Source organism: Pygocentrus nattereri, chromosome 4, assembly GCF_015220715.1.
Source record: "Pygocentrus nattereri isolate fPygNat1 chromosome 4, fPygNat1.pri, whole genome shotgun sequence".
NCBI classification, from domain to species: Eukaryota; Metazoa; Chordata; class Actinopteri; order Characiformes; family Serrasalmidae; genus Pygocentrus; species Pygocentrus nattereri.
The window spans coordinates 20,296,691-20,324,224 of NC_051214.1; the positions used below are offsets into that span (position 1 = coordinate 20,296,691).

General features: G+C 42.1%; 1 protein-coding gene across 4 annotated transcripts in view; it reads left to right on the top strand.

Moving 5' to 3' along the window:
• Nucleotides 1-27,534, top strand: part of hivep2a (HIVEP zinc finger 2a) — a 130,510-nt gene that overhangs the window by 38,064 nt on the left and 64,912 nt on the right. The window contains exon 1 of one of the 4 annotated variants that reach the window (XM_017701081.2): nt 16,544-16,701. The exons of 2 other annotated variants lie outside the window; for them this stretch is intronic. The gene's annotated coding sequence lies outside the window, so the exon portion shown is untranslated. Of the gene's footprint in view, nt 1-16,543; nt 16,702-27,534 lie in introns of those variants that run through there. One more of the 4 variants, XM_017701078.2, reaches the window with a different exon arrangement.

A 27,534-nucleotide genomic window follows, 5' to 3' on the forward strand; every position in this document is an offset into this window, starting at 1 on the left:
ATGCTTTACACCACTCTAGCCAGTGCTTGGCATTGCACATATTGATCTTAGGCTTGTGTGTAGCTGCTAGGTCATGGACACCCATTTAATGAAGCTTCCAGTGAACAGCTCTTGTCTTGATGTTGCTTCCAGAAGCAGTTTGGAGCTCTGTGGTGATTGTAGTGGCAATTTTTATATGCTATGGTAAGTTTATAGTCTATGCACATAGGACAGCATCTGGACCTATTAGTGACCTCTGGTTTAGTGGTTGAAATATGAGTGGGATAGCTCGTAATGCTCAGCATGGTGACTGGATTGCGACAACTTCCACCATTTGTAATGGGTCAAACAGAGATAAGTGCAGACGTATTAGTTGATCACCTGAATTTTTTTTTTGTGTGTGTTTTATTTAAGCCGAATGGTACAAATTACTACTTTTAAATTACTGATACTACAAACTGCTATTATTGTCAACATTTCCAGTGGTTATAAGTACGTTTTTGAAACTGCAGCCTGGCTATTTTCAGGTCTGTAGGTCTCTCCTCATTCAATTAGATGAGAGTCGTGTTTTATATGACTTGAAATAACTGCCTGGGAGCATTGCTAAGATAGTTGCAGAGCTTCTAGGAATGTCAGCCATGATATTTTGCTTGTAATAAGCTGATATTGAATCTGATATATAATGTGAGTTTGTACATAACATGAAATAAGTCGAGGAAATTGGAAGTTTGATTTTAAATTTTAATCAATCCAACATTTGTGTTTGTAAGAAGAAGAGGAGATATTTCATTACTATTTGAATTTGAGAAACGAAAACTGGCTCAAAGCTGTTCATTCAGAATGGAAATTAAATCTAAATGTAATTACTCTGTAATTAAAATGTATAATTATGTAATTACATTTGAGTAGCGTAGGGGAAAAGTAAAAACTCATCTAAGGGTTGATTCTTTTATTAAAGAGTAAAAAAATAAGCTGTGCGGAAAAAGAGGTAGCCGTCTGTGAGCCTTACAGACTTTGAGAAGACTGTCGTTGACCTTGATTTACCTATAACGTTACAACATTGTCCGTTCTGATACCGGATCTTCTCTAATGGTCCAGAATGGCCTTGGGAGGTTACGAGGTTGTGGAGCTACAGGGCTTGTTGTGGAATCTGGCAGGGCGCTCTAGGGGAGAACTTGTGACCAGTCCGCTGCTGCGTGAGAGGATCGCATTTCCACTGAGATCTACTGTAGTGCTGCTCGCTGACAGTGCCTCGTTTATTCCCCCTGGCATACTAGCCGTGTTCACCATCCTCTCAGCTTACAGGGCCATTAGGCCTAAAATAAATCATCCAGCAGGAGGTTATAATGGTGTGGACCTTTAACAGCATTTTTTAACCAGCATTATAAGTCTGTTACATTACTTTGTCAACATTTGTTTACTGCAAAACAGCAGATTCTCGCAAAGTTATCAAAACAACCAAAAATCACATGTTTTCTTTTGTTTGTGTCTTCAGGATTTCCTCATGATGGCTAGCTATAACCATATGACAGATATGGTACAGATTTAGAGACTGTGGACAATCATAGCCACTTATTCAGGGAACTTTCCAGAGCTGCATGTCTGAGATGGTGGGGAAGTCCATGGGGCAGTCTGCCGTATTTTTAGAAAGACAGTGCCCTTCAGTGTTCATCCAAGGCCAGTGCCTAAAGTTCGACCTCCCTCGCTGAATGCAAATTCTACAGCATGGCTGTAAAGCCCTGCATACGTTACCCTTAACAAGGACACAGGCTATTTTTGCTCTCCAAGGAATGTTATGGAAGCACAATCAAACTGCTTTTATGGAATCTTATACAGTTTTACACTTCAGCAAAAATAGCCATCTTTTTTCTTCATAGCTTTTCTCAACATTAACTCTTCTCAGTTGTTTTTATTGGACATACAAACCACATATAACTCAAATTAAGATACATTAAACGCTAATAAATCTTCCATTATGCTAGCTGAATGCTAAAATTCCTTTAAGTCATCTGTGTCCCAGAATGTGTCTGACATAGTCCTTTGGACTAATGCGTGGCTCAGACGTATCGTTGGAGTGATTGATCTACACTATATTTCCATTATATTTCACTCACCCATCCAAATCATTGAATTTAGGTGTTTCAATCGCTTCCATGGCTACAGGTGTATAAAACCAAGCTCCTAGGCCTGCAGACTACTTCTACAGACAGTAGTGAAAGAATGGGTCGCTCTCAGGAGCTCAGTGAATTCCAGCGTGGTACCGTGATTGGACGCCACCTGTGGAACAAGTCCAGTCGTGAAATTTCCTCACTACTAAATATTCCACAGTCAGTGGTATTATAAAGTGGAAGCAATTGGGAACGACAGCAACTCAGCCACAAAGTGGTCAGCCACGTAAAATGACAGAGCGGGGTCAGCAGATGCTGAGGCACATAGTGGACAGAGGTCACCGACTTTCTGCAGAGTCAATCACTACAGACCTCCAAACTTCATGTGGCCTTCAGATCAGCTCAAGAACAGCATAGAGAGCTTCATGGAATGGGTTTCCATGGCCGAGCAGCTGCATCCAAGCGCAATGCAAAGCATTGAATGCAGTGGTGTCAAGCGCCGCCACTGGACTCTAGAGCAGTGGAGACGTGTTCTCTGGTGTGAACACTCGCTCTTCTCCATCTGGGAATCTGATGGACGAGTCTGAGTTTGGCGGTTGCCAGGAGAACGGTACTTGTCTGACTGCATTGTGCCAAGAGTAAAGTTTGGTGGAGGGGGATTATGATGTGGGGTTGTTTTCAGGAGTTGGGCGCGGACCCTTCAGCACCAAGAGATTTTGGACAATTTCATCCTTCCAGCTTTGTGGGAACAGTTTGGGGACGGCCCCTTCCTGTTCCAACATGACTGCGCACCAGTGCACAAAACAAGGTCCATAAAGACATGGATGAGTGAATTTGGTGTGTAAGAACTTGACTCGCCTGCACAGACTCCTGACCTCAACCCGATAGAACACCTTTGGGATGAATTAGAATGGAGACTGTGAGCCAGGCCTTCTCATCCAACATCAGTGTCTGACCTCACAAATGCCAAAACTCCTAACCCTTGTGGAAAGCCTTCCCATAAGAGTTGAAGCTGTTATAGCTGTAAAGGGTGGGCCAACATCATATTAAACCCTATGGACTAAGAATGGGATGTCACTCAAGTTCACATGCATGTGAAGGCAGACAAGTGAATACTTTTAGCAATATAGTGTAATTTTGTCTGCCGATGCTCTATTTGCGGTAATTGTTGGGAAGTGGAAAAATATAATTTGTCAAATTACCCTCATCTGAGGTCATTTTTATTTCCCCCAGGCCTCTTGCTGATCTGCTGGTGCTTTGTGTCCGGCTCAGGATGCCGAATGAGAGGCAGTATTCAAGCTCGAGTTGGTCAGTGTTGTGCTCCAGCAGAGTAGTGCTTGTTATGCTCTGAAGCACAGTGGTGTAGGAGTCACCTGCATGGCCACGTGCTTCAGGGCTGGAAGGCCTGGGGGCATTAACTGCAACAGGGGGTCTTCTGTTTGGGAAGCCCCTGGTGGTGCTCATTCCCAGCATGGGCCAGTCGATCTGTCTCTGAGCCAGGGCTAAAATTGGTCCTGCTTGTCTGGCCCATTGCTGTAAGCTGACACTGCATCAGAAAGGTGTGGGGTTTTGGAGGAAGGTAGGGATGCAGTGTGAACCATGGAATAAGTGGGGCCAGGCAGCAGTCTGACTTGAACTTTGGCTTTAATTGGAAAGAATTAATTAACATTAACATTGCTCCTTTGCTTCATAGCAGTCACTCACTGTAGCAAATATTGCTGTGTCAAGATGATAAAGTAAAATTACTGTTTTACCAGAGGATTATAATTGTTATTGCCAGTTGAATGTTTGATAGGTTTGCTTCACTTGTTTATATTTGTTTGTATTACTCCAGATGACAAAAACAAAGCAAAAAAGTAAACTAGACTGAAGGTACATCAATGATTTTCAGTCACAAATCAGATAATGATTAAAAGTTTACATTCAAATTCAAAGGTAAAGTAAAAATGTCAAAAATGTGTCATAAACAAGGGAAAAACACTCCTCAATTGCATTTATAACATTTGGCTGACTCTCTTATCCAGGGCGATTTATAATTGGATCAATTTACACAGGTAGGCAAAGGTAGTGTTAGGAGTCTTGCCCAAGGACTGTTATTGGTATAGTGTTGGATCCTAGGCAGGGCCAGCCTACAGTGTAAAAGGCATAAGTGTTACCCACTACACTCTACTAACCACCACCAACTAAAATGCTCAATTCAGCTAGCTCCCCTATGGGATTCTAGAAGTATGTTAGCACTGAACTACCATTTTCTGCCCATTTTGTGGGCATTTGGAGCTTGTAAAATACACTACATGTTTTAATTATAGCTCAAAACAGACAAAACAGTTATATTTTTCTTCATACATAACAGAATTATCTGTTATGAGGATTAATTAAAACATGAGCTGACAGTTTTCCATTTCCATTTGAAAAGCATTGCTCAGGCTACTACTCATACTTACAGTCAGAGGTGTATCGATGACTTCCAGAAGGTCTAAGGTGGCATTTTTCCTCATAGAACTGATTTGACCCATTGAAAATGACTCAAAACATCAATGGTTTAATTCCACTGTTTCTAATGATGTTAATGGTTAATCTCACATGTTAGGAATTCAGTCCAGCTCCTGAAGTCATAACTAATAAGAGAGACAGCTTGGCTTAGATACCACAGCAAAAAAAAAATATTCAAAAATTCTCCAGTGGGTATTACAACAGTTACCAATGAAATAAAGGTTTTACTAGATTAGTTGCAGAGTTTAAATAAAAGTAAAAGCTAATTCAAAATTACATACATTACAAATGTACATTTGAAGGCTTAGAAGGCCCTGAGGGTTCCCCTACAGGTCCAATTACATCATGACAACTGATTAAACCAATTAAACATAAAGATGCAGAGATCAAGTTTATTTTTTTTGTGTTGATTGTGAGAAAGTTGCGTTACGCGTCTCAATTTTCATGCAGTAGATTTGGCAGGATAGTACTAGGATAGTACTAGATAGGTTCACTGTAAGCGTATGTTGTTGTATCATTTTTCAGTTTGTGGCGTAATTTGAAAATGGCTGTTACTCTTTACGTTGTTTGTAAATTTCATGATGAATGGACTAAAAGAAACGGCCCAAAATGACTTGGAAAAAATTCTGATTCCATTGACTTACATTAAAAGTAAAAGTTTTTTCCTTCTCCTGTAAAGTTACCATTTTGGAGATACAAGGTTTTGTTCCAACAGCAGCGATGTGCAAGATATACTGGGATTGAAAGCAGCAGCTGGCTTGTGAAAGTTCTTAAACCCACATTTAGAAATTGGGTTGGGCCATGACCAGGGTAGCCCCCTTCAGTCCATGGTCCATGGATGTAAAAGGTTGAGGGGCAGTGCCAGTCCTACAAGTGTCCAAAGTTTTGTCAAAGATGGCCAGATTGGACCACGTTAAAATGCCTGAGGGCCAAAATATTATTTGTGAATGATACAAAATGTTAAGTGTGATTTGGAGCAGCGAATCGAACCGAGCGTCTCCCTGGTGATTCTTTCTCAGAATGTGGGGATGGCCACTTAGATGCATATCACTGTTGTCATAACAAAACCTTGTGTCTCCAAAATGGTAACTTTACAGGAGAAGGAAAAAAACCTACTTTCCTTTTGATGTAAGTCAATGGAACCAGAATTTTTTCTTAGTAATTTTTGGTTGTTTTCTTTGGTCCATCCTTCTTGAAATTTCCACACAGCGTAAAGAGTAACAGGCATTTTCAAATAATGTAAAAAAACTGAAAATTGTCAGAAATGGGGATACAAGGTTTTGTTCCAAGCAGTGTTTTGTTTCATTGACAGCAGTGATATAAATCAGCCGCTATACATATTATACATATTAATGCCTATTAAAGCAGCGCTTTTTGTGAGCTACCGCATTTCCTATCACTGAATAAAAGAGACTTCTTTCATTGGTACCTATCAATTATTATTTTAATAGATAAGCGCTTTTGACAGATTATTGGTTTGATTATTCAGAGTGGCTGGCAGGCCACTTATAACACACTGTGAAATAGAAGCCACAGGCTGATTAAAATGTGTCTGTGGGCCGCATTTGGTCCAGGGGTCAACCCTGCTTTACAGTAACAGGTGCCGCAAGACAACACGAGAGCCCATGGAATGATGGGAATTAGAATAGGGGAGGGGAAAAGGGGGGTTACCCAAGAATGTTTTCTCTTTTTTCTCCCTCCTTTTTTTCCACTCCTGTGGATGAAATGAGAGACAGCTGCTGGGGAGGGGAGTAGTGTGGAGAGGAAAACACGGCTCCGGCGGTTGTGTAACAGGCAAAAGTGGGTCCCCTGATGGCACGGAGAGCGCGAGTCACTGCCTTGCACTCCGATGAGCAATTGTGCACTGCTCGCATGAGAGCCTGTTTGTTTTGGAGTGGCTGCTGAGCGACTGTTTTCGCCGGCGCTTGCTTACGGCCATCCAATGTCAACACCTCCCCGCAGCTTCCTCTGGGGTCTGCTGGGAGAATCGCCCATGGTGTGAGACTCACTCAGGTCAAGAGGTCAATTTCTTGACATGAAAACGGTGCTCGGCTGGCGGGAGCCGGAAGCGAGGTTTCATAAAATATGCTGTAGGGACGCTCCGATAAATATTTCTGGGGCTAATTTGCGATAACCAATCATTAACATCTTCTGATACTGGTACTAATGATCAATAATTCATGTATGAATTAATTATAAATATAGTATTATACATGAAATTCAGTGAGCGTAAAACAGATTCAAATCCAGAAAAATATCATTACTTTTCACACCACCACCACTACGTAAAGCCATTACATTATTTACACTCATACAAGGCCATTTTAATGGTAGCTGAACACAATCTTATGAGCTATGCTGTCTACATGTGTTACTGTACATGCACAGATTATAAATAGGATGCTAAAACATTGGTTGTAGAGGGCTTGTACTGGTACACTGATCTAAGTGTTGGCCAAATTCAATCCTTGGCGGTGCCACAGACATCTGTGGCTGGTTCAAGACAGCATAATTGGCCTGGCTGTCTCTGGGTAGGTGGTTTTTTGTAGGTTGATATAACAGAATTGGCAGTTTGCATTCTCCTCCAACCATGTTGAGCTGTGTTTAATGATGTTGCATCAGTAGCTGTGGCATTGAAAATGACTAAGTTAGGAGGAAAATCCCCCTCCAAACAAAAATAATAAAAAAGTAAAAATAAAAATATAGTTGTAAGGCTTAATTACAATATTTGGCTGATAGTAATAATTATAATTTACTATTTTTATCAGTATATCACTGGCTGGTATACCATGGACTCCTACTGCCCTTAAAATGCATTAACCATTAACTTTTCTTACTGTATATTTCTTGAAATATATATATATATATATATATATATATATATATATATATATATATATATATATTCTGAAATGTACCTGTATATCTATTATGTGCAATAGTTTTGGTCTCCCCCAGTAGATTATCTATTAATGTTTAATTTATTAACTGACAATTGGATAAAGGTGAGTTGATTCTCAACGATGTTAGGTTTAGAGTTAGGATTAGTATCAGTGTTAGGCTTAGAATAAGCTAAGTAAATAAATAAGGTATCCTTTATTAATCCCACAATGGGAAAATTCACCACTGTATTTAACCCATCTGTGCAGTGGGCAGCCCTATCCACAGTGCCCTGAGAGTAGTCAGGGGTTTGGTGTCTTGCTCAAGGGCACTTTAGTCACATACTGACGGCTCAGGGGATCAAACTGGCAGCCTTCCGGTCACAAGGCTGGTTCCCTAACCTCCATCAGGGTGAGGTTGAGGTTTTGGGTTGAGGTTAGGTTTAGGGAAGATTAGGGTGAATTTGATGATGATTGGTAGTATGCATGTTAAAGGCAAGCATGAGCGTCTATGGAAGCATCTACAGTGAGCAATCTAAATAAGTCTTGGCTTATTTTCTGTTGACCTATTTCATTGTTGAAATATTGAATATGTATTGAGTATGTATTTTTTTTTTCCAATATTTGTTGTCTGGAGATGAAAATGGTGCTATGGTACGTCTGTTTACAGAGTTCTGCATTTTGTCGCTGCCCAAAATAAAACAAATATCTTATTTTTTTTTCTTTCCACATCATTTTAGCACACCAGCTGCCCTTTACCTTGTGTGAAAATTTCATGATGAATGGACCAAAAGAAGCGCTCTGAAACTACTTGGAACAAAATCTCTTTGCATTTGATTTACATTGAGTTAGGAATGCTTTTGCCTTCTCCTGTAAAGTTGCCATTTTAGAGATACTTATTTTTACTTAATTTGCTGCTGAATGATCTCGCTGATGATGAGGGGATCTATGCAGGTACACTATATTTCCAAAGGTATTGACTCGTCTGCCTTCACATGCATATGAACTTGAGTGACATCCCATTTTTAATCAATAGGGTTTAATATGTCAGCTCACCCTTTGCAGCTATAACAGCTTCAAATCTTCTGGGAAGAGTCTGGCTCACAGTCTCCACTCTAATTCATCCCAAAGGTGTTCTATCGGGTTGAGGTCAGGATTCTGTGCAGGCCAGTCAAGTTCTTCCACACCAAATTCGCTCATCCATGTCTTTATGGACCTTGCTTTATGCACTGGAGTGCAGTCATATTGGAACAGGAAGGGGCCGTCCCCAAACTGTTCTCGCAAACTTGAGAGCATGAAATTGTTGAAAATCTCTACCAAACTTTTACATTCGGCATGATGCAGTCAGACAAGTACCGTTCTCCTGGCAATTGCCAAACCCAGACTCCATCATTCCATCAGATTGCCAGATGGAGAAGTGTGATTGGTCACTCCACTGCTCTAGAGTCCTGTGGCAGCACTTTACCTCACTGCATTCCACGCTTTGTATTACATTTGGTGAAGTAAGGCTTGGATGCAGCTGCTCGGCCATGGAAACCCATTCCATGAAGCTCTCTACGCTGTTCTTGAGCTGATCTGAAGGCCGCATGAAGTTTGGAGATCTGTAGCAATCTGAGCAATTGGTGACCTCTGTGCACTATGCGCCTCAGCATCCACTGACCCCACTCTGTCATTTTACGTGGCTGAGTTGCTGTCATTCCCAATCGCTTCCACCTGAGTTCAATTATTTGGTTGGGTGAGCGAAAACTTTTGGCAATATAGTGTATATGATATATTCTGTATTCTGTGCTACCGTATGTAAATCTGCTCTCGTTGCACTGTGTTTTGGCTCTAAACTTTCACAGACAAACCTTGCCTGGGTTCTCCGGTGTCTCTGCTTATGCATCTGTCATGTTTCCCTGTTCTGTGTGTGTGCATGTGTTGCAGTGCACTGGTGCAAGGTGTCATTTGCATGCATTTGGCCCCATCCTCCACTCTCTCTCTCATTGCCCCAAGGGGAATCTGGTGAAAGCCACTGTACAGCATTAAAAACACGACACGGCACAGGTTGCCTTCCAATTTGCTTCACTCCACTTGTTTTGTCTGTACGCGTCGTTCTCTTTCTGCTCCCTCATCCACTACATTCCCAGCAGAACATATTAAACATACGGCTAGTCTAGTAGAACCTGCTTCATGAAAAAAAACAAAAAGGAGCCGAGTCTGGATTTTGCTGCCGTATGTGGATTTAAATGTGACTTTCCCCATCGCCTTGACAATCACAACACCAGAGAATTGATGGCTCCCACAGGCACTGCCTGGTTCTGACACCAGTGCATGGAATTGCTTTTAACTTTCAGCCTGTCAGCTCAAAAAACACCATCTTTTTTACACCAGCTTCCCAAATAGGTTCAAAAGAATACATTTCCAGCAGTGGCATGATGCAAGTGCTTCGTTACCAAGAAATGTTAAATTATTCAGTATTAATGCGAAACCACTTTGATAAAGATATCAGAAGTTTTTTTTTTTTTTTTTCGTCCTTATGCACCTCAGAGGGAATATAATACTTCCAGCAATACTTAAGATTAAATATTGATGCAGTAAAGATGTACTGGAGGGGGATTAAAAGGCCCCAATTAACATCAAGTCTGTTTGCTACAAGAGCAGATAGGTCTATTACATGGGCCCATCAATGAGCATTTGCCAAAAGGAGCATGGAAGAGTGTGGTGGCGTACTTGGATTAGCGTTTGACCTTGGCTTAGTCCCCGATACACACTTCGGATGCTTTTTTCACATTTAGCCCTCACAAATGAAACACTGACTTGAGGTGAGCTGCCGAAAACACCCTGGAGAACACGAAGATTAAACTGCTCTGTTCTCAACTTTAATCCTCTTTTAAAAGGCTGCCTGCTGAAAGGATCCATTTCATCCTTGACTTAATACATGGCGAGTATATGAGAAATGGGGGCTGCAAGCCAGAGTCGGCATGTTTATCAGCATATTAATCACCTAACTGCAGGTAGCATTTATTGTCATGATAATGATATTACTTCAAATCATTGGTACCGTGTAGAACAAGGACAACAATAGTACTTAAACAATAATAAAGTTTGTGATCGGAATAAAACCAGGGCTGTAATAACGGGAGGAATACGACAAGGAAGCGGCTGGTGGTGTCAATTTATCATTAGCATCGTAAGTGCTACGGCAAAGGGGAAAATAGAGTCAAATCCCAGCTGGAGGTTTGGTGAGGTAAGCAGAATAGACGCTAGAGACTGGGGAAAGGTGGAATGGAGGATCCTTCATTTATCCAGTGTCATTTGTACCACTCAGGGCCTGGCATGGGCCCAAGTTTGCACCTTGGTCATTAAAGCAATCAGTCAGCACGGAGACCAGTCCAGAGCTGCTTCTTTGAGCCTGTTGATGGTATTTAGAAGTGGATATGTTCCCAGCCACATTAAAACAATGCTTCTTCCCACATAACAGCTCAAAACCACAAGATTGCTGCATCTGCCTGGTAGCAGATGCCTTAAATTCAACAAGGACATCTGTTTGCCAGAATATTTGTGTTTGGTGTTGAAGAGTAGCGAACCGTAACTTTTATTAGAGCTAGGCGTTCAAATTAAGGCCATACATGTCAAAACATGGTCAAAACATAAGGAAAAAATTAGGGTTGCATAGATACTAATACTGCATCGGTGTCGGCACAGATACTGACACTTGGTGGGGTACTGATACCTATGACCGATACCACAGAGCAACTTCTGACACATGCATGCACAACACTAGAATTTTACAAGACCTCGGTGGTGTGGTGGACGACAGGCAGCGGTAAAAATGCTCATGGCAAAGTATGTAGCAGTTTTAGGGGTTAAGAACATGCTAACATAGCCATTTACCTGAGACTGATACTGAGACAGGGTGAATGACAGGATATTCACTGAACTGACACTCAGAGATGCAGCGTGACTGAACAAGACAAACAACTTGAAATTTCAGAGAAATTTCAGCTCTGTTTTTGAGCCAGAAAAGCTGCTGTGTGCTGATGTGTAAACACCACAGGTTTATTTGTACCAGTGGTGGACAAAGTATACAAACCATGTACCTGAGTTAAAGTAGAGACACGCAAGGTAAAATATTACTCCAGTAAAAGTAGAGGTTCCTCCCTTTAGACCTCCACTTGAGTAAAAGTACTAAAGTATTTACCTTCAAATGTACTTAAGTATAAAGTAAAAGTACTAAAAGAGTAATTATGGCTCTGATGTCCTGTTATCATTTTTATAACAAGACTCGCTTCATGAACTCATTTTAGGTGAAAGTCCTCCAGTGTCTCTCTTGGTAAACCAGTCTTTTAATAGAACGTCATTAATTAGTGACGCTGACGTCTATTAAAATGATCATAAGCACAAAACACTGAAGGTAAACAGTTTCCATCAGGGAGAACAGAGTGGCTCTGAAATCACTTTTTACAAACAAGCAAAGTTTCAGTTTCAGATTTATTTACAACTTAGTTCCAAGTTTAAGTTTAATAAAAACTGGCTTTAAACTCAGGATCACAAATGAGCTCCTTTACTATATTGATCTGTAGGTCTCTGTTCATAAACATAAACCAGCCCAAACTAATTTACTATAAAATCAAATGGTGTTTGTATAAATTCAGAAAAAAGCCGCGTCAGTCACGACTGCATATGTGGACATATTTCTATATTGTGCTCTATTTACACAAAGTTAGGTTAGTTCATCATTTATGTTGAACAGACTCTCCAAAAATTTTACGCTGCTGCGCTGACGTTGAACCGTGTGCTGCACTGGGTCGGTATGACCAACAGGTCAAAACAAGCTCTAAACAAAGTGACCGCTGTGCCCTGATTGGTGCTCTTGCTTTGTGCTTCTTTTGTTTTGACATGTTACGTTTTTATACACACAGAAACCAAAAGGAACGACAGATTTCTCAAAATGTAGTGGAGGAAAAAGTCAGATATTAGACTTTGAAATGTAGTGGAGTGAAAGTAAAAAGTTGCACAGAAAAACTTCAGTACAGATACACGAAAAATACTTAAGTAGAGAAACTAATTACATTTACTTTGATACTGTCCACCACTGATATGTACATGATATGATTTGTTTTTAACTGCTTCACACAATAAAGATATTTTATATTAACTTAAATTGTTAAACATGGTTCCTATTACTAATTATATAATAGTAAATACTAATTATATACAGTAAAAAACCAAAATAAGTTTTCTTAAACATCTAATAAATTTAATCCAATAAGTAAAAAAAAGATTTTTTAGAATAAAATATTTAAAAAATGTAAGTGTATAAATACTGTATCAGGAGTTATAGGTGAGGTAGATTAGACAGAGTTAGTTAGTCTGATGGACATATTAGAGTAGTTTTATCTTGTAGCAGTTTGACAGTGAGTCTTTTAGCCACTTTTCCATTTTTAATTGCCTAATGTTTAGGCTGCTGCTGGTATTCAGTTAGCGAAGTATCTAGAACTTCCAGAAGGACTAGAGTGATTCTTTTCTGATGAAATTGGTTTATTGGAAATTTAAATGTAAACATTTTGACACCTCCAATACTTTGTAATTATGCTCATTGATAGCTAATCTAATATGTTAGGCCTTCTCGTCGGCTCTTAAACTCCAAACCAATAGTAAAGGTTGCATAGCAATATCTACCTACACTATATTGGCTGCATCCAAGCCTTACATCACCAAGCGCAATGCAAAGCATGGAATGCAGTGGTGTAAAGTGCCTCCACTGGACTCTAGAGCAGTGGAGACGTGTTCTCTGGAGTGACCAATCACACTTCTCCGTCTGGAAATCCGATGGATGAGTCTGGGTTTGGTGGTTGCCAGGAGAACGGTACTTGTCAGACTTGGCATTGTGCCAAGTGTAAAGTTTGGTGGAGGGGGGATTATGGTGTGGGGTTGTTTTTCAGGAGTTGGGCTCGGCCCCTTAGTTCCAGTAAAAGGAATTTTGAATGCTTCAGCACCAAGAGATTTTGGACAATTTCATGCTCCCAACTTTGTGGGAACAGTTTGGGGACGGCCCCTTCCTGTTCCAACATGACTGCGCAACAGTGCACAAAGCAAGGTCCATAAAGACATGGATGAGCGAGTTTGGCATGGAAGAACTTGACTGGCCTGCACAGAGTCCTGACCTCAAGGTAATAGAACACCTTTGGGATGAATTAGAGTGGAGACTGTGAGCCAGGCCTTCTCATCCAACATCAGTGTCTGACCTCACAAATGTGCTTCTGGAAGAACGGTCAAAAATTCCCATAAACACACTCCTAAGTCTTGTGGAAAGCCTTCCCAGAAGAGTCGAAGCTGTTATAGCTGCAAGGGGTGGGCCGACATCATATTGAACCCTATGGATTAAGAATGGGATGTTGCTCAGGTTCAAATGCATGTGAAGGCAGACGAGTGAATACTTTTGGAAATATAGTGTAGATGCCACATAAAAACAATCAGTTACTGATTGGCTGATTCTTTGCACTGCATTTCAAGAAATAAATCCTTTTGTTTCCATCCACATTTTAACAATGAATCACAAGCACTGCTGTAATACTTGAAGGGTTTAAATACATGATTCTATTATCTAGTACAAAAAATACAGACGCGCATTTTTCTTTTCCTTCTCTGAATGCCTAACGCACTCTCCTCTGGTATGGAATATAGTGGAATCTGATTGGTTTGCAGTGGCTGTTACTTGCCTGTTTAGCAGAAACGTCCAATCTGTGAAGCCCGTAGTGTTAGCTCACTTACATTTTTCTGAAAATATAGTTTGAAAAGAAAAAGCTTGAGGATCAATTATTTGTTCACTGTGGAGCCAAAATCAATCAAACAGAATGAAACTCTGTTTTGAATCCTGTCTCATTTTTCAGTCCTACTGTCGAATGTGGCTTTGATTCTTCAGAAAGAAACAGGACTGACATCCTCCAAGACGAAGGACTTAAGGGTTTATGGGTCCATACAAAATTGAATGACCTGGGCTTTGCCTGGATAAACATGTACTAGAACATAGGGCCTCATTGACTGGCATCTTCCTACGTTTGTTCTTAAACTTGTTCTTGAGAAAGGCCCTGAGAAACAGTCTGTTCTGCTCTTAAACTACTCAATTGTTCCCAAGTAAATGCTGCTCTTACCTAAGAACAAATGCCAAATAATAAAACGTCAGGTTATTTATTTAAAGTGGGTTTTAAGAAGAAACTTTTTCTTTACAATGGTTGGTAAATGAGGCCCATTGTGTCTTGCCAGTTGAAGCACCAGTGGCACACTTCATTTTGAATTTGAAATCCTGTTGCTTTACCACTGAAACACATTGGTATATCTCAGTCAGCGCTGGGCCACAGATTGTAAATGACAGATGTGGCGTTTTGCCCACATGCAGAGGAAATACTTGACAAGCCATACAACCTGTTTTTAGGCCAAGGGTAATCACATATTTGCATAGCAACTAAATAGCAACCACGTGACCCTTCTAAGCTTAAAACATCTCTAGATTCGCTGTTACACTTTGCTTCCTGGCTTTATCAGGGCGAGTTTGCGAGTGTTTCCATGGAGCCCTGAATAGCAGATGAATAATTGATATGTGGAGTATGTTGAGGAGACAAAAGAGCAGGAGAACATCAGCCGTCAGAGCTCTCTCCATTTAGAGCAGATGATCCTCTTACCCTCGACTCAGTGTAAAATGCTTCATATTTTTTATTTCTTTTCTTCTTCTTTTTTTTGTGAGTGATTAACTCTTTTATGGACTACTCTATAGTAATATACCATACATATAACAATGACTGTGTTGTCATTTTTATTACATTTTATTCAGTAACATCCTCTGAACGCAGAGTTCACTCAGAGAGAAAAACCTCTCCATGAACCCCCTTTTTGTGCCTGTAACAGAACCTTCTTTAGAAAGCAATAATGCTCTGGTAAATGGTTTGCCTTATTTCCAAGGGATCTTCTTTCTCTGGCCTTTTTTCAGCAGTATATACTATAATAGCATGAGGTTGCTCTGCAAGGATCACATGCTTATATGTAGCACCCCCGTCCCTGAGGGTGTTGTTTACAGTAAGGCTTGTTTAGACAGTGAATGTGAGCTCTAGAGGATCAGGTCTCAGTCCTTTGTGTGTTTTTTTTCCTATTTCTTTTTCTTTATTTTGCGCGTAAGATTACACACAGGACCACTGCATCTCCTACTGACTACAGAGTCTCTGGAGGACAACAGAGGTCAAGTATATTTATTTGTGCAAATTGGGTTCTATGAAAAGGGCATCGTGCCTACACCACTAGAACAGGGTTTCCAGGGTTGATGGGAAGATGTCCATCTAGGTATTGGCCAGAAGTGTTGGCTACACCAGCTTTGGAGCAGCTCATGCGTTTGAAGACTAGTTCTGGGTACTACCAGTGAGCAATGAGCGCGGTTATAGGTTCTGTGCTTGAGGTTTGATGGGCCACCGTGACTTAACATACCGTGAAGCTGAGCTAACATAAAACTGCATAAATGTCCTCTGCAGTGGCCATAATCCCCTTACCCACACCTGCATACCTGGTCATCCACAAGTCACTCATATCAGTGTCCAGCCATCAAGGAATAGACCGGAGAAGACACATCTGCAGAGGGATTTCGCAAGAATTAGCCTGGTGAACTATTTATAGCTCTGCTGGAGGGAGGGGAGAGAAGGGGGGGGGCAGGAAGGGGAGGTGTTGCTGTGTTGTTATGTCCTGCTCGGCCCTCTGTGGACAATCCCTGGGTCAAACACGTTAAAGCCAGACCGCAGTTATAACCGTGGTATGATAAGGCTCTGTATTGTTATACATGGCATTGCTCATGCACTCAAACTCAGTCTCAGTCTGCGCTTCATTCCCTAAATGCTGCCTCTTTCTTGACCCTTCTATTTGCGGTCATGTCATGCTTTGGAAAATGTAAACTTCGTTTGTGAGAAAGCCCTGCGAGGAGCCAGCAAGAGGCGAGCAGACAGCGGGCCGCTGAAAAGTGCCTCTAAACGTGGTGTGTTGTATAATCCCTCTGGGGGCCCCCAGTGCTATTTTTGTTCCTGGATATGCGTCACGACTGGGTATTTTCTCTGGTGACTAGCTTACATCAGTAGGTCTCCTAGCATACGCTCTATCAGCTAGTGGCTACTGATTGATGGCCGTTTTGGCACTTGTATTCCCGACTTCCTAGAAAATGGACACGGGGAGTTTCAGCCCAGAGGAATGCAGCGGATGATCGTGGAGCTGGTGAAGCCAGGTCGGTACGCGAATCTGTTTTTTTTCCCGTTTTTACCCCCTCCTTCTTCTGCTTCTCTCTCCGAGCATCTGTAAGTCTTCACTCAGAGAGGTGCTGTCTCAGTCCATGCGTTCAAGAAGCTGACAGGGTGGCATAACAGGAAAGGCAGCAGCAGCGGCGGCGGATGGTTTTGTTTTCAGGTAGGGAACTGTAGCAGGCAGTTTGCGGGCTGGGCTAGGCTGCAGTGGGCTGTCATAGACAGCTGTGTCTCGGCTCTCCATCTCTTCACATGGCCCGAGCCCTGCATCCTCAGCTGGGAGTCTTATCACTCTACAGTCCGGATGTGTCTGTGTCACTTGTTCACTTCTCTTTTCCTTTCTTTTATGCTGCACTTAAGACCTTAGTCATCAGCCAGGGTTGTAGCAGAGCCTTTAGACAGTCGTTCAGTTCTAGGCGAGAAGGACAGTTGGTGCTTATAAACAACTTCAGCCCAGGGAGCCCCTGCACTTCCCCTTTCCCAGTAGCTCAGACAGAGCTTGATAATTACCTAATGACCTGGAGCAAGTGTGTCTTCAGGACTGGAGTTGCTTTACAACATGGTTCTCTGCCTTCCTTAACCTTTCCCTCTACAAGAACCCCCCCCCCCCCCCCCCCCCCAAACTGCCAGCTTGGAATAATGTGTTGCATGAGGAAAAGGTCCTGTAGTAGACAGCATAGCGAAACACCACTGACACTCCGGGCACTGGCTCGTGGCTCCATCTCTTTGCCAGCAGAGATCTCCAGTTTGACAGTCGGTTCAAAGGTGCGTTTTATTTCTGAGAAGCTCATTTTCTATCGTGTCAATGTGCATAAAACTCCACTCGTAGACATGCCTCTCCAACCTAGCTGCAGTGTTTCATGAACATAGGGCAACCCTGGCATTGAGATTACAGTGACCTTGAGACAAGCCCGCAGCAGACCATCTGTGTCCTCACTTTCTTCCTTCCCTGCCTTCCGTGTGCCTGCACAGAGGAGTCAGTCCTCATCTGATAGCTGTGGAATGAAGCTCGCCTCGCCTCCTCCTCCAAGTTCACTAAAGCCTTTTCCATTCACAAATTCTCAGACGCTTCATAAACTCTGTGTGCCACTGCTGTCTGCCGCTGCAGCTCTGGCTCCCCTAGAAGCATTTCGGGGATCAAAAGCAGGGGAAGCTTGCGCTGGGAAGTGGAGATCAAACCTGCAGCTATGAATGTGCTGCGGTGAACTGCAGTGTGCTGACCTCTTACTCCAGGGTGATGTTCGGACCTGCCTGCCGAGGGGAATGCAATTATCTACCCAAGTAGGAGTAGGCTGGTGTGCCTGTGAAGGGAAAAAGCAACGAAAAGCAGAAAGTAGGAGCCCTGTAGTGCGGCTGCCACGACACTTACAAGATTACATCCACTTCAAGTCAATATGGCTCTGTTCCCTTCACCAATTTTTCTGGGTTGGCAGTAGGACAAGAAATCATTGTGAGCAGGTTTTGGGGTGCTGCTGCTCGTTTCTCTGGTTGCTATTATTCGATTAGGCCCGAGGCTTGTTGTGGTCTGCATATATGTGTGTGCACATTACAAACCCAGAAACCCTTCTAGGGGGTCTCTAACTGTGCCACTCTAATTTCCAGTGGATTTCAGGAGAAAATAGTGGACGTCTTCTGCTAAGCCGTCTCCTGAGTTTATTATCAGCAAATGATACTTCGCTTAAAATGTTCCTCTACATGATCAACTTATTTTACTGTCATTTCATAGAGTTATATTAACAAACTTTAGCCAGGCCTGGCAGCTTAGCAATGTTTAATGTTGTGGTTAGGGGCACCGGGCAGTAGGCAGTGTCTAGTCTTGACACACATACACGTTTGGCAGTTTTGGCCCAGGTTTTTGGCGACAACAGATTTGCACCATTTGTTGACTCACCATAGTTCTCTCAGGAGGTTTGAACACTCAGCATCCAGCCTTACAGCAAACTAAACAACACGAATGTAGGTGGTGTGTTCCCTAGTTTGCACTGCTTCTTATGTATTGGTAGTGCATAAGAGGTCATGGTGGCTTATCCTGTTTCACTGTAAGTGGACAAGCCATACATGGGTCAATAGAGCATAGATGGCAGAGGAAGAAGACTTCCTGTGCTTGTGAGAGCCAGTGAACCGCTTTGACCTCGCACTGGCTGTGTGGGAGATAATCAACACATCTATGCCCCCCCCTTCCCTAAAGATTTCACTCTTTCTGAATATTGTCTCTGTCTCCATGGCATCTTGAACGAACTGTGGTCATTAGGTCTGCCCAAGGGCAGATTTCAGAACAGTTTTCATGGCCTATTATGTGGTTAGCACTGATATGGTAAAAGAGTCACGTCTGTCATCAGATATTCACATCATCCAGGAATAAATGTATGTCAAGGCTGCAGGTCACCATGAGCCCTTCAATAGGTACCACAGCTGCTTTGACTTACAATTATGCTATAAACATGTTTTATTAACACATTTCCCTCATAAACATGACTTACTGTTTATGGTGGATTCACTCAGACTTCAGTATTAGGTGCTTTGAGTTCAGTAAGCCATTAACTGTAGTCACCTTAAATATGTACTAGTACCAGTTGTATAGTGATCAGTACAGTATACGGTCACATGCTGCCCATTTATCTTCCGGATTAACCCATTGGTTTAACTCCTATGCGCAGGCAATATAATGTCCGACAAGTTGTTTTCTTGGTTCTGCTGTGTTCTGGGAAGCATGACAAGTACATGAATCACTAGTACAGCGTGATCATTTCTTTTGCACTAGCTTTAGGCAGATGGACCAATGAAAGTGCCTGTGTTATTTTGGTCACAACTGACCAGCATTTGTTGTTCAAAAGATGCAAAAAAAACAAAACAGGCCCTCTTTTTCAGCAAGGCTGTCATTATGATATACAGATGACCAGATAGATGAATAATGTGCATAGTGCAATCATCAACTGTATTTGTTAGCAAAGGTTACTCAAAGGTTACTAAGGTTACTATTAGTGGTCAGTGTCATTAACAGTCATTAACCCTTTAAAAGCCTAAAAAATGGCTTTTTCTTTGCTTCGCTGTTCAAAAGTATTTCACTGTTGGAAGAAAACCTTGTATCTCTAAAATGATAACTTTACAGGAGAAGGAAAAAACCTGCTTTACTTTTAACGTAAGTCAATGGAACCACACGTCTTTCCAAGTCATTTTGGGTCATTTCTTTTGGCCCATTCTTCATGAAATTTTAACACAATGTAAAAGGTTTTCTTCCAACAGCAGCGATATATTCAAGTACATGAATTCCATTAATGAATTAATCCATTAATTCCACAATAACCTGTAACTGCGATGTCTAAGGGTTAAAAACAGCAGAGACAACAAGTTCATAGTAAAAAAAACCTTACAGGCAGCTTTTCATAATGGGCGCAAAGGCTTTCATTGAGAATTATCCTGCCGGGGCTTGTGACGCAAATGCCACAGAATGTAGTGCCAGAGGACTGTGGAGGTGTGTGGCTGCTTGGACAGACCCTGACAGCCCCCCTTCCCTCTCTCCCAGTCAGACAGTGTGTCCGCAGCCCGGCCTCTTGCTGGGCTAAGCCCTCCATGCCTTCTGTCGAGTGCCGGCCCGTGCCAGATCCGAAGCGGGAAAGAGGGCTGAAGTGGCCGGCTGCGGTCCAGCGGGCACGGACTGTCGGCCTTATCCTCCGTCACGGCAGGTAGCGGAGACAGAGGGAGAGATAGAGGATGGAGAGGGAGGGGAGATTATGGATCGTCCCTGTGGAAGTGTTGGCAGTGTATTGGTCAGAGCTTTCTGTCTCAGCTGTGGGTGAATGTATGCGGATCCTGTTTGGGTGTAGCACGGTGCTCAGTGAGTGGCGAAGAGTTCCTGTGTAAACAGGAGGCGAGCTGGGGAGGGCAAGGGATTGGAGTCTGCTAATGTAATGTACAGTATGCGCCGTGTGGGTGTGTAACTGGTAAATCTTGCCCGCTAGCGGTGTGTTTGTATGTGCTTGTTTTCATACATTTTTAGGACAATGACGTCTTGAAACCAGAGGAAATAACAGGAGAAACTGCTGGCCCTGGTTTTGTGAAGTGCAAAAACTATATGGTTCATTTTTATAACGTTTTCTGTTTGGTTACACAGATTCAGGTCATGCTCATTATGGCTAGAGGGTTACATATACATGACAGATATGGAACAGAGAGTGCTGTGCAGAAGACAGCATTTTTTGTGTGTCTTCCCTACAAAAGCTGTTCCCAAAGGTTGACTGGTTTCACTGGACACGTTTACAGAAGCAACTGTCCAAACACATCTTGGTTGCCTTGCTGATTTCTATATCTAAAATGGCTAACGGACATCTTTCTGAGGAGATGATATACACGGTGTGGCCAAAAGTTTGTGGACACCTGCTCAAGTTTCTTTCAAAATCATGAGTTTTAAAAAAGGGGGTTTGTCCCATCCTGCTGCAGTAACTGTCCCGTGCAGAACCTGGGAAATTCAGCAAATTCAGAGGCTGAGATGTGAACAAAGTAATTCAGTGTGGTTTGATAGGATATGCTCCGTTCTAGAGGAACCTACTCAGAATTCTTTACAATAAAAACGCCAGTTTTCTGAGTTTTATATGTACTGATGATGTACACTATATGGCCAAAAGTTTGTGGACACCTGCTCATACAATGTTTCTTTCAAAATCATGAGTTTTTTAAAAAAAAGGGGGTTTGTCCCATCCTGCTGCAGTAACTGCCTTCACTCTTCGGGGAAGGCTGTACAGTAAATATTGGAACACTGCTGTGAGGGTTTGATTGCATTCAGCAGTGGGAGCACTAGTGAGATCAGGTATTGATGTTGGATAATTAGTTTGAATCATAAACGCCATTCAAACTCATCCTAAAGGTATTGGTTGATGCTCCATCAATCTAGAGAATGCAGTTTCACTGCTCTGCAGCTCAGTGCTGGGGGGTTTCATACCTGTCTTACCTCCGCTTGGCATTGGACATGGTGACTTTAGCCTTATCCCTCAGGCATCGTGTTCTATTGTCAATGCTTTTCTATGGCAAATATACATGTTGTGTGTACATTCGAACTCCTATATCAGCAGTGAGTGCACCTTCATGCAGCTGGATTTGCTAATAAGAAGAGATGTCCACAAACCTTTGGAAAGATGTAGAGAAAAGGGGACTCCTTTTCTCTGTATCATCTGACAGGCCACCAAAACAGTCACCAGAAAAACAGATAAACAATACCGGAAGCTTTCATCTTTGAGAAAGAGAAGAAAATCACGCAGCTCAACATTGGAAAAGAACCGTAAGGTGTTTCTGTCCATCCTTCCACTGTGAGATAACTCAACACCTTGAGTCCGAAAGGGTGTGTGGCTGTCAAGAAACCGTTACTGAGAAATTACTAGAAGTAGGGAAAAAAAAGGATAAAAGTTGCACATATACACCAAAATTGAACAGCTGAGATGTGGAGGGAGGTTTTATGCAATGATCTGATAATGATCTGAATTTGTTATTGGAATTGCTTTGATTATGAAAGCAGAAAATGCACCCAACAAACCATCCCTGCAGATTTCTTAAAAAACTGAAAGTTAGTTTCCTGAAAACAGTAGAATCACTAAAATACTAAAATACTGAAAATGTAATATTATGCTTAGTCGTTAAGGGTTCTATGTACTTTTCTGTTAATATATACATTATTATATACAGGTTTTTTTTTCTAACACAAATACAATGAACTTGTACTTAGTGGCCATTTCAACCAATTTAAATAAATGAAAGGGTGGTCTTTGGCTTTTTGCACAGTACTGACCCAGGGTCCTGACATTGTATAAAAACGTGTGCATGCATGTGTGTGTGTGTGTGTGTGTGTGTGTGTGTGTGTGTGTGTGTGTGTGTGTTTATGGAGCAAGTACAGTGGCCAGGCCCAGTGTGTGGGCTGAGCTCAGGAAGTGGGCAGGCAGGCATGTGGCCCTCTGCCACTGGAGCCCCAGGGCCCCTATCACAGATGGCCCAGTGACACCAGCACAAGCCTCAGGTCAGCCGAGACTACAGAGCGAGAGAGAGGAGAAGGGAGGGAGGCAGGCTGCTATCTTTTTTGATGAAAAGAAAGAGTGAAAAACAGCCTATTGTCTGGATGAGGCCGAGGCATGGGGTGAGGCATATTGGCTTTCGCTCAGGTGAGAGGCCATGAAGTACTGGCAAATAAAATAACTATTTTTTGTGGAAGACGGGTGGGATTTGGAGTATATGCGGAGAGGTGGACTGGGTTCGACTCCATGCAGAGGCGAGAGAGACAGTGGCCAGGAAAGCGGTGGATTTTGTTCCATAGCGTAATGGGTGAACTGCAGGTGAGACCACCTGTCTCCACTGGCTCGAACTACCCACGTTCCTGGCAGCCTCCACACATGAGAAAATCTGCTCGCCACGGTGGATATTCACAGTAAAACAATGTCAAATGTCTTCGGATAGGAGGTGAAATTCATTCGAGTGCGTGGAAAACAACTTATCACCAGCCAGTCACGAGACCTGACTTAAAATTTGTCTCATAATCCACATTTTACCTTATTATGGATATATAAAATACTAAATGCACCTTCCAAAAGCAGAAGCCACCAGAGTGTCCAGACTTTCATCACCCACATATGTAATGTAAAGAGTGATTTACATTAGAATTCCAGTGATTTTTCTAAATCTCTGTATGATTCAGTAGTTGAGATGTAAACTGAATCCTAAAGAGTGGTTTGATGTGAAATGGTTATGGTTCATTATAGAGTAACCTACCAACTGTAGCACAAATATAGACAATTTAGATACTGTCCAAACCCAGCAGTGAACGTACACATGTCTTCTGAGTTTATAGATGTTTAGAATGTTTAGAATGTTGATGTTGGTAAAGTCAGGAGGGGCAGTCATGGGCTAGAAGTTAGGGAACTGGCCCTGTGACTAGAAGGTCGCTGGTTTGATCCCCTGATCTGACAATACATGACTGATTTGTCCTTGAGCAAGACACCCAACCCCCAACTGCTCCCCAGGCGCTGCTGATAGGGCTGCCCACCACTCTGGGCAAGCATGCTCACTGCCCCCTACTGTGTGTGTTTCAGTTCCCAGATGGGTTAAATGCGGAGGTGGAATTTCCCCGTTGTGGGAAGAATAAGGGTCTCTTAATCTCAAGAATATTTTCTTTGGGCATGATTTTGCCTCGTAACAGCCGTTATTTTATCTATTTTAAAACATCTTGAAATGCTGTCTCAGGCATCAGGTGATCACATAACAGTTTTCTGTAAGAAGAGCTTTTAAGATTGTCTGGTTCCTTTCACCACCACTATGAACAATTCTAACTCAGTACATTTCACACCAAACCACTCCAAGCGAATTCTTAACCATTTATTTATGCAGAAATGTGAAAAATTAGTGGTATTCCCTTTAAGAAAAGCTCATTCAGTTTGCATTGTGGTTCACGTGAATAATAAAATTAAATAATTAACTTAGAATAATTAGATTTTTAAGCAGTGTAATTCTGAACTGAACAAAAAAGTGTTTTTAATATATAAAGGTAAACAATGGATGTATTCATATGTGTAGAGCAGCAAATGCAGTAAACTTGTAATAATTATAATAGTTTGTATCACCCTGTTTAAAATACATATCCAATGTCTCTGACTGAGCTTTATGCCCCTTCAGCCTTTACGCCCCAGCCTGTCCGTTGCCGGGTTCACCATCGCACAAGCTGCAATTTGATTATATATATAATTTTTGGTTAAATCAAGGTCATTCGCACCTCCATGATCTCTGGCATGGCCGAGATTCCATCTGCTCTTCACCCATCTTCCTCTTAGTTCCAGGAAAGTCTGCTGCCCTGATCATTAAAGGCTGGAAAAACCGGCACCGGGCTTACTCACTCAGGCAGGTGGCCTGTGTCGTTAAATTATAACGCCTGCTCACACAGTCGTCACACCGGCCTCAGATTTCTTTTCAACGCCCTCAAACAGCAGGCGTATTATTTGATTTCTAATATTAACTCTTAGAAGTTTCAAGATTCAAGAGTTTTATTATCATATGCTCAGCAGAAATGGCTAGTTTCAACATATAGAGAAAATATACACAAAAGCACAAAAAACAGTAGTAAAAAGTAGTTTTATGTGCAAAGTTGAAAGAAAAATAAAGTCACATGTGCGTATGTACAAGTATGTAGAGCAGTGGTTCATAAAGTGCACGCTGCAAGTAACAGATGTACACAGTAGTGTTCTGACCGCAACAGTACAGCGTAGGTAAGGTGCAGTTATTGAGTGCAAGGTCGGCCAAAAGTTAAACTGGTTCAAATTTGGAGGGCGGAAGAGGTAGTGAGTGAGGTGTTCACAAGCCTGATGGCCTGTGAATAGAAACTGTTGGTCAGTCTCGTAGTCCTGGACTTCACACTCCTGTAACGTCTGCCTGAAGGTAGGAGTGTGAAGAGTCTGTGCTGGGGGTGTGTACTGTCCCTGATGATGTTGTGGGCTCTCCTGATTACCCTGGTGTGATAAATTAGTTAAAAGTTGACATTTTTTTGTTCTGTTAGCTAATTACACAGTTTAAAACTTAACAACAGTACCATTTTGTCAATTTCACATCATTATGAACGTATATTTTGCTGTTGTTGCCGTAGAAAACCTTGAATCTCAAAAATTGGTAACTTTACAGGAGGAGGAAAACACCTACTTTACTTTTAATGTAAGTCAATGGAACAAAAATTTTTTCCAAGTCATTTTGGGCCGTTTCTTTTGGTCCATTCATCATGAAATTTACACACAGTATAAAAACTGTGTCAAAAACTGAAAAATGACAAAAATGGAGATACGAGGTTTTGTTTTGGAAGCACTCATTCCAAGGACAGATATGATATATATGATATTGATTTATTAAAGTTCCCAATTCTAGTGTGGTTTCAGTGTATTTTGGTCGTTTCTCTTCATAACAAAGCATTAAAAATCGCTAATGGCATGCTCATGTCTCGGTTGCTAGTTAGCTAACTGCTGCATCTTTTAAGGTGGTACGGGAAAATTCAAACAAGAATCTGGTGAATATCTGACTTCAGCTTCACATCACTGAAGAATTAGGGGCGGGTGATAATAAATAATTGCCCCCCTCTTTGAAGGCGTATGATGCCCTAAATGTAACTAAAGCCCAGCAGTGAGGAGCTGAACGTTACCCCCCTCTGCTGTCACTGCAGACGGACCGGGTCGCCTATAGAACAGCACTAGTAGCTGTTAGTCACTACCCCCATCTAACTCAGTTCCAAGGGGGCAAGGTGACACTCGAAAATGAGGGGTAGAGGTAAAAAGAAGAAATGGGATGGGGCTGAAGTGTGCATGCAGAGTTTAAAGGGTTAACAAACCTAGCTCTCTTAAACCATAGCTTTCTGAGGGCAATAAAATCGCCCCTCCTTTCCTTCCACAGTCCTTTTATGATTCCTCACCTTCCAGAAGGAGGTTTGCACCAGCTTTTTGTCAGCAGGCCTAGTAGGCTAGAATGAGAAGCAGCAGACGGAGGGAAAGAAAGAGCCTGAGTTTGCCCCACTGTGGCCCTCTGCGCTGCTGTAAACGCACAGAAGAGAATGGCTCTGCTTCCTTTCAGCTGCTGAGGCAGGGTGAAGGCTGCGGTGGTATTTTTAGCCGCTGAATGGAAAGGAGCCGTCGGCTGAGTCAGGCAGAGGGACGGAGAGAGAGCTGAGATGGATAGAAGGAGGGAGCAAAAAAAAAAAACAACAAAAGGCGTAGGGTAGGAGCAGAGGTGGGAGCGGTGGGTCGCCCAAGATGAGGCTGCACTGCTCTATTTAAAAACCGCAGGAGATTGCAAGTGCTGCCATGGGGTGTATGTGTGTGGTGAGAGAAAGAGAGAGAGAGAGTGTGTGTGTGTGTGTGTGTGTGTGTGTGTGTGTGTGAGAGAGAGAGAGAGAGAGAGAGAGAGAGAGAGAGAGGGAGTGTGTAAGTGAACAGAGAGAAGGAAATAAGAAACTGCCTCTAGCATCGTACTTCTCATTACACTGCCATCCGGTCTAACCACATACTGCATCAAGCACGACAGCGAGGACAGCCGTCCACAGTGACACTTTATCCTGAAGCTTTCTCTCTCTGTGATTCCAGGGGAGAAGCTAACACACACTTTTCCAAAACTCTTTAAAGGGGAATTCCAGTCAAAATTCCGGTGTTCTTTCAGAGTGCTCTGATGTGAAAGTCTCCATTGTCGAGAAACATCACAGTGGTGGTGATAGAGATAGATAGATAGATTGATGGAGCATCAACCAATACCTTTAGGATGAGTTGAAGTGGCGTTCATGATGAGGACTAATCATCCAACATCAATACCTGATCTCAATAGTGCTCCCACTGCTGAATGCAATCAAATCCTTACAGCAGTGTTCCAACATTTAGTGTACAGCCTTCCCCGAAGAGTGAAGGCAGTTACTGCAGCAGGATGGGACAAACCCCGCCCCCTTTTTTGAAAAAAAAAAAACATTGTATGAGCAGGTGTCCACAAACTTTTGGCCATATAGTGTACATCATCAGTACATATAAAACTCAGAAAACTGGCGTTTTTATTGTAAAGGTTCCTCTAGAATGGAGCATATCCTATCAAACCACACTGAATTACTTTGTTTACATCTCAGCCTCTGAATTTGCTGAATTTCCCAGGTTCTGTACGGGTTCTTTAGAATGTAGAGTGTTTAGAAGCCACTAGAAAAGTTCCCTAAAGAACTTTTTAAAGAGGATAATTAAAGGAAAAACCATATTTGAAGATCTTGTTGTTGAAAGAACCTTTCACATAATTTTTTTTCTCAGTCTGTGCATGCACAAAAACAGACTGTGGCACTGTAAATAA